This window comes from Oryctolagus cuniculus, chromosome 5 (genome assembly GCF_964237555.1).
Source record: "Oryctolagus cuniculus chromosome 5, mOryCun1.1, whole genome shotgun sequence".
Lineage (NCBI taxonomy): Eukaryota > Metazoa > Chordata > Mammalia > Lagomorpha > Leporidae > Oryctolagus > Oryctolagus cuniculus.
The window spans coordinates 162,983,111-162,990,016 of record NC_091436.1 but is presented as its reverse complement, the minus strand read 5'-3'; positions in this window follow the sequence as shown (position 1 = coordinate 162,990,016).

Below are 6,906 nucleotides of genomic sequence, written 5' to 3'. Positions count from 1 at the left end.
TCTTGACATTTATAACCCTGTGTAGCCATCATCACAACCAAGGTATGTAATGTGGGGGTTAGTTAGCCTTTAAAAAGTTCACAGGGGCCGGCGCCGCAGCTCACTAGGCTAATCCTCCGCCTAGCGGCGCTGGCACACCGGGTTCTAGTCCCGGTCGGGGCGCCGGATTCTGTCCCGGTTGCCCCTCTTCCAGGCCAGCTCTCTGCTGTGGCCAGGGAGTGCAGTGGAGGATGGCCCAGGTGCTTGGGCCCTGCACCCCATGGGAGACCAGGAAAAGCACCTGGCTCCTGGCTCCTGCCATCGGATCAGCGCGGTGCGCCGGCCGCAGCGCGCTGGCCGCGGCGGCCATTGGAGGGTGAACCAACGGCAAAAGGAAGACCTTTCTCTCTCTCTCTCTCTCTCTCTCTCTCTCTCTCACTGTCCACTCTGCCTGTTAAAAAAAAAAAAGAAAAGAAAAAAAAAAAGTTCACAGGAAATGCAGGAAATGCGTCTTACAGAACAAACATGCATTTCAAGATATCAAGACTTTTTTTTTTCCAAAAATTTTTTGCACCAAAAACTTACCTATTGGCTGGCACTGCAGCTCAATGGGCTAATCCTCCACCTAGCAGCACCGGCACACCGGGTTCTAGTCCCGGTCGAGGCGCCGGATTCTGTCCCGGTTGCCCCTCTTCCAGGCCAGCTCTCTGCTGTGGCCAGGGAGTGCAGTGGAGGATGGCCCAAGTGCTTGGGCCCTGCACCCCATGGGAGACCAGGAGAAGCACCTGGCTCCTGGCTTCTGATCAGTGCAGTGCGCCAGCTGCAGCGCACCAGCTGCGGCGGCCATTGGAGTGTGAACCAACAGCAAAAAGGAAGACCTTTCTCTCTCTCTCTCTCTCTCTCTCTCACTATCCACTCTGCCTGTCAAGAAAAAAAAAAAAGAACTTACCTACTTACCTATTAATTTCATTGTTCTGTGAGCCTTTGGAATTAGCCTTCATTTCCATCACCCTTGTAAGTTTCCTTACATCCTTCTTCCCAATTAATTCCTTTGCCCCTGGTCCTTAGCAGCCATAGATCTTTTTATTGCCATTGATTCAATCTTTTCTAGAATTTTTTTTTTTTAGAGATTTATTTATTCGAAAGGCAGAGGTACATAGAGGGAGAGATAGATCTTTCATCCACTGGTTTACTACCCAAGTGGCTATAACAGCCAGGGCTGGGCCAGCCTGAAGTCAGATGGCAGGAGCTTCATCCAGATCTCCCATGTGGGTATCGGGACCCGTGCAGTTGGGCCATCTTGTGCTGTTCTCCTAGGCCATTCGGGTGCTGGATTGGAAGTGGAGCAGCCGGGGCTTGATTTGGTGCCCACGTGGGATCCAGTGTTGCAGGCAGCAGCTTAACTCCCTGTGCCACAACGCTGGCCCCTTTTCTAGAATTCTTGTAAATGGAATGTTGGAATGCCTTTTACTGTTGCAGATTTTCGAGATGTGGGGGTTCGTAATAGACCATTCTTTTTGCTGAGTAGTCAGCGAGCCACGGAGTGGGAGAAGGTATTCACTGGAACACATGACACACCAAGGGCTGTCGTCCCAGTGTGGGAGGATTCCACAGCAGCCTTCCAGAAAGGACAGAAGATTGCGTAGACACTCACACACACACTAAGGACAGAAGATTCCACAGACACACACACTAAGGACAGAAGATTGCGCACACACACACACACTAAGAAAGGACACAGCGATGGTAAATAAGCTTAGGAAACATGCTCAGCATTACCAGTGAGGCAATAGAAATTTACAAACGCAGTGAAATCACCCTGCTCACCCTAGAATGGCAGAAATCAAAGACTGATGATACCAAGTGTTGGTGAGAATACGCAGCGAAAGCATGCTCCAAAAAGTTGATGCGGAAGTAGAATTGAGAATGTTTATTTTGGTACAGAGATGCTGACCTCTGCACAGACGTTTCGGCATCCATGAGTTTTTTCATAGTGTACATTTTCCGTTAACTTTTTAAAGACCCCTCATATTGCTGGTGAGACCATATAATTGTACATTTTGGAAAATTGGGTTTGTTTTTCTTTTAAAGTCAAATGTATGCTTACATACAACCCAGCAATCTTGCTCCTAAAGTAAAGCTAGATTACATTTAGGTTACCAAAGCTGAAAGAAAACGTAAGTCCACACTAAGACACATGCAGATAGTCACAGTAGCTTTATTCATAACAGCCCTGAACTGGAAACAACTCGGATGTCCATCAGCTGATGACTGATGATGACCCACACTGGGCTACTCAGCCGTGGGGTGGAAGGAGATCCACACAGCAACATGGATTACCCCGGGAGCCTGCCAAGTGATTCATTAGAGGTGGTTATTAAAAAGACTTCAGATGGGGGTGCATGAGAACTCACTGTGCCCTTGCTCGATTTTGCCACAAACCTATAAAGCCTATTATTTTTTAAACAAAGATTTTAGCAAGAGAGGCTTTGACAAAAGAAGAATCAGATTTGAAATTTTCAAACAGTCCTAGAAGTCAGAGAATTTGAGTAACATGTAAATGTGAATGAAACAATTTGCTTTTGGGGGGGGGGGGGCTTTCAACAGGCTTCTTGTCATGAGATCCTATTAAAAGTCACAGTGGGGACTTCCATGCCAGAGCACTGGGCCTCGGGTGCGTTGGATCCTGTAATGAAGGGATCACTGCCCCCAGAGGGGACCCCCACCAGTCCCGCTCCCTGGGTTCTCCAGGGCCAAGGGGGGCTGCACTCGGCATCTGGCAGTGTGTTCTTTCTTAGGTAAGAAAGAGGGCAATTTATGGTTTCCAGCCATAGGAACACTTCTAGTAGAGTGAAGACAACAGGCAGAATAGTTTTCACAAAAATACGTTCTGGGGATAGCAAGAACTTAAACGACTGTGGTGTAGTAGTGTTGTGGGGGACGACCTCCCCACCCCCAACTGCCCCTGCCAAGGCTTGGTCCAGGCTTTTGTCTGCATGGAAGACAGAAGAGGAGAACGGAAGAGATGATGGTCAATGTCAGCAGATAAGCAAAGTTTATTTACAGGCAAAAGGCAAGTACACAAAACACGTGGGACCCGCATTGTGGTGCAGTGTGGTAAGTTACCCGCGATGCTGGCAAGCCCACTGGGCACCACTGGTTTAAGTCCAGCTGCTCCACTTCCAAGCCAGCTCCCTGCTAATGCCTGGGAAAGCAGAACGTGGCCCAAGTGCTTGGACCCCTGAACCCACGTAGATCCGGACGGAGCTCCAGGCTCCGGGCTTTGCCTTGGCCCAGCCCTGACCATTGCAGCCATTTGGGGAGTGAACTGGCAGATGGAAGATCTCCCTCTCTAACTACTTTTCAAATAAATAAATATTAAAAAAAAAAGTCATAGCTCCAGGTGCATGATGGGAGTGGCAGTGCTGGTCATGGTGCGGATTTGCAGGAAAAACAGGAGTTTTTCCGTGAGTCCGCCATGAGAGCCAAGGGCAGCTTGGTTTGAATTTCTCAGCTGCTTTGCAAGACAGTGACTTCAAAAGGCCATGCGTGCTGTTGCTGAGGGGATAACAGTGGGTGGTATTCCTGTCTGGGCACGAGAGCCACCCAGCAGAGAAGAGACAGGTCAGCTTTCCCTTTGGATTTTTTTCCTATGCTAACGAAGACAACATGCACCATTTTACAGGTTGTTTGCTGTAGCTGGAAACTGAGCACTTTGCAGGAGACTGGCCAGGCACTGGGCTCTTTACATAAGCTCCATGGGGTGGGTGTGTGGCCAAACAACCCACCAAACTACTTGGAGGCATTGCTATAGGGCCCCCAAATCTGGGTTCATTCGCCAGAAAGCCAATTGCTGGCACTGGGGTGGTGGAAGAGGGTAGGTGTTGATTGCAAAGCAAGGAGCAAGGCAGCTCTTGCTTAATTCCTGGGCTCCCCGAGGAGTTGGAGTGAAGATTCTTAATAGACTGAAATTGGGACTGGGAGGTGCGTGACCAGCTCACGTCCAAGTTCCTGGTTGGTCAGTGGTGCTCATTGTTGATTGGTCAACAATGCCGTGCTCTTTATGATGGCCGGGTGGGCTCCAGATGGTCTGGGGGTTACAAGTACATGGTAGTTACCTTCTGCCCACACCTGCAGTTTCCCTGCCTGGACCTGGAATTCTAAACGAACCCCTCTGGACAATGCTGGCCAACAGGTTTTATCTATTGGAGAGGCGCAGGACTCCTTGAGTGTGGTGATTAGAGCCTTGTAGAGCCAGCTGTACCTCTCTCAATGCTACTGGACAGGCAAGGACACCTTGGGCTAAGGGAGACGGGAGAGGCCGGTGCTGCCCTCATGGGATGGGGGCTTGCTCTCAGGTGTGGTGGATTGACACGCCCACCCTCCTACTTTGCTTTGGCTGGATGGCAGTTGAGTGAATCAGCAGCTAGGAGCTTTGTCTGGCTGTCCCTCTCTCTGTGTGTCTCTCAAATAAAATAGACAAAAGCCTTGGGGGCCTGTGTTCCGCACGCTGGGACGACAGAGCTGCAGAAGCAGGACTGCTCGTCGGGTCCGCACGCGCCGTATGTTTGGTTGAGGCGGTGCACACCTGTCAGTGCATGGCAGTCACAGAGACAGATTGTGGCTTGAACAAGGGAAGGACCTTCTCATGGCTAAACACGTCCCACAGCTAAACGCGTCTCACATCCCCGGCCCGTGTCGGGGCGGTGGAGGTTTGAGGATATGTGCTCCACCAGTGTGTTCTAGAGCGGATACCGTCGGGAAACCGGGCTTTGAGTGAAGTGCTGGGACCCTCTCCATCGGGCAAGGCCCCGGGTCAGGTGCAGGTGGCCCTGAGCCGTTCTGATGAGCCTCCCAGGGTGCCACGGGCCTGGCAAGGCTATCTTCTGCCCAGTCCCCCAGGCTGCAGAGCCTTCCTGCTGCCTCCACACCTACTCGTCCACTGTGTCCCCGGCTGGGCAGGCCTGGGGAGAAGGGAGGGGGCTGCACTTCCTCAGGGGAGCACTTGGGGGTTGGTGACTTCATCCCGCGGGGCAGCAAAGTCTCCCCTGCTCCCTGAAGATGAAAAGCAATGCAGAGACAAATTCCTGTGGATGGAGATCTTGAGGGAGCACAAAGAACAGGGCCTGGGCAGCTCTAAGGTTTCTGTGGGACCCCTCCCAGCAGGCCCCGTTGTGTTGCGAGGCTGCCCCCTCCTCCCCACTTCCCCGTGTGGTTTAGCCTGGCCATGGGAAGCCTCTGTGGCTCGCCCCACCCACCCCACCACCGCCAGCCGTGCAGCAGCCCAATAATCTCTCTGCCTCTCAAATGAAATAGTTGTTTTCTTCTAATGGTAAAGGGTTTGGGTTCTGTGATTTGAGAAGGGACGTGTCTATAACAGACTGGACGTGCTGTCAGCTTCCCGGCCACACCTCTTACAGCTACCTTAGGGCCCTGTGACTAGTTTCTGGCCGGGGGGCAGTGAGCGGAAGTCACAAGTCTCTTCTACTCAGGCATTTAGGAGCAGGTTCGTGAAGTCCTTGTGCCTTGTCAGACCCTGAAGCCACTGATCTGGGGGCATGGCAGGTGCCTCGGTCCTGGGCTCCTGGGCTCCTGGCAGAGCTGACTGCCAGGCGTGCAGCCTTTGGGACAAGTCAGCATTCGGTGTGTTGAGGCATGGGACTTTAGGATCGATCTGTTACCGCAGCACATCCTAGGTTATCCCAACCATGATGACTTTAGGTACATTTTTTGTATGGGGCCAAGTATCTGCTGGGCTCTTGAATGAATCTATACGACTCAGGCATCTTTAGAAGCAAAGGGGCTGGTATTGTGGTATAGCGGGTAAAGCCACTGCCCATGACTATGGCATCCCTTATGGGTACTGGTTCGAATCCCGGCTGCTCCACTTCCCATCCAGCTCCCTGCTAATGTACCTAGGAAAGCAGCAGAGGATGGCCCAAGTGCTTGGGCCCCTGCACCCATGTGGGAGACCACGATGAAGCTCCTGGCTCCTGGCTTTGGTCTGGCCCAGCCCCTGCCATGCAGCCATCTGGAGTGGATCAGTGGATGGAAGGTCGATCTCTCTCTCTCTCTCTCTCTCTGTAACTCTGACTTTCCAATAAATAAAAAAACAAATCTTTAAAAAAGTCTATATGACTCTGAGTTGGTGATAAAGAACACAGAGGCAAAGCCTGGGACATATGTATGTTAGAGATGAGCAGCGTTTCTAGGGCGGGTGTTCAGCCTGGGGGTTAAAATGCTTGTGTTCCATATTGGCGTGAGTGCCTGGGTTCGCTCCCCAGCTCCGACCCTGACTCCAGCTCACAGCTAACGCAGACCCTGGGGAACAGCAGTGATAGTGCAGGTAACTGGGTGCCTGTCAGCTGCATGGAGGACATGGTTTAAGTTCCGGGCTCCTGCCTCTGACCCTGGCCCAACCCCAGCTGTTGTGGGCATTCAGGAAGTGAACCAGTAGATGGGAGTTCTCTCTCCCTCTCTTTCTAGGACTACTTAGCCAGGGTTTCGTGTTGGTTTCTCCCGTGGTGGCTGGATAGTTGAGTTGTAAGGCAGGGAGCACCCCTAGAGCAGGCGCCACTGGGTGCCTCTGTCCATCCAGCCCCCCACTGTTTCTGGGTTCTTTTGCAGGTTTATGTTAGGGGCCAGCATTTTGGCAGAGAGGGTTATACTGTGCTTGTGAACACCAGCATCTGTTTTAGAGTTCTGGTTCCAGTCCTGGCTGCTCCACTTTCAATCTAGCTCCAGCTAATGCCCCTGGGAAAGCAGTGGGAATGGCCCAAATACTTGAGTCCCTGTCACCCATGTGGGAGATCCATATGGAGTTCCAGGGTCCTGGTTTCTGTCTGGCCTAGCACTGGCTGTTGGGGCCATTTGTGGAGGGAACCAGTGCATTGAAGATCTTTCTCTGTCTCCCTCTCTCTCTGTTGT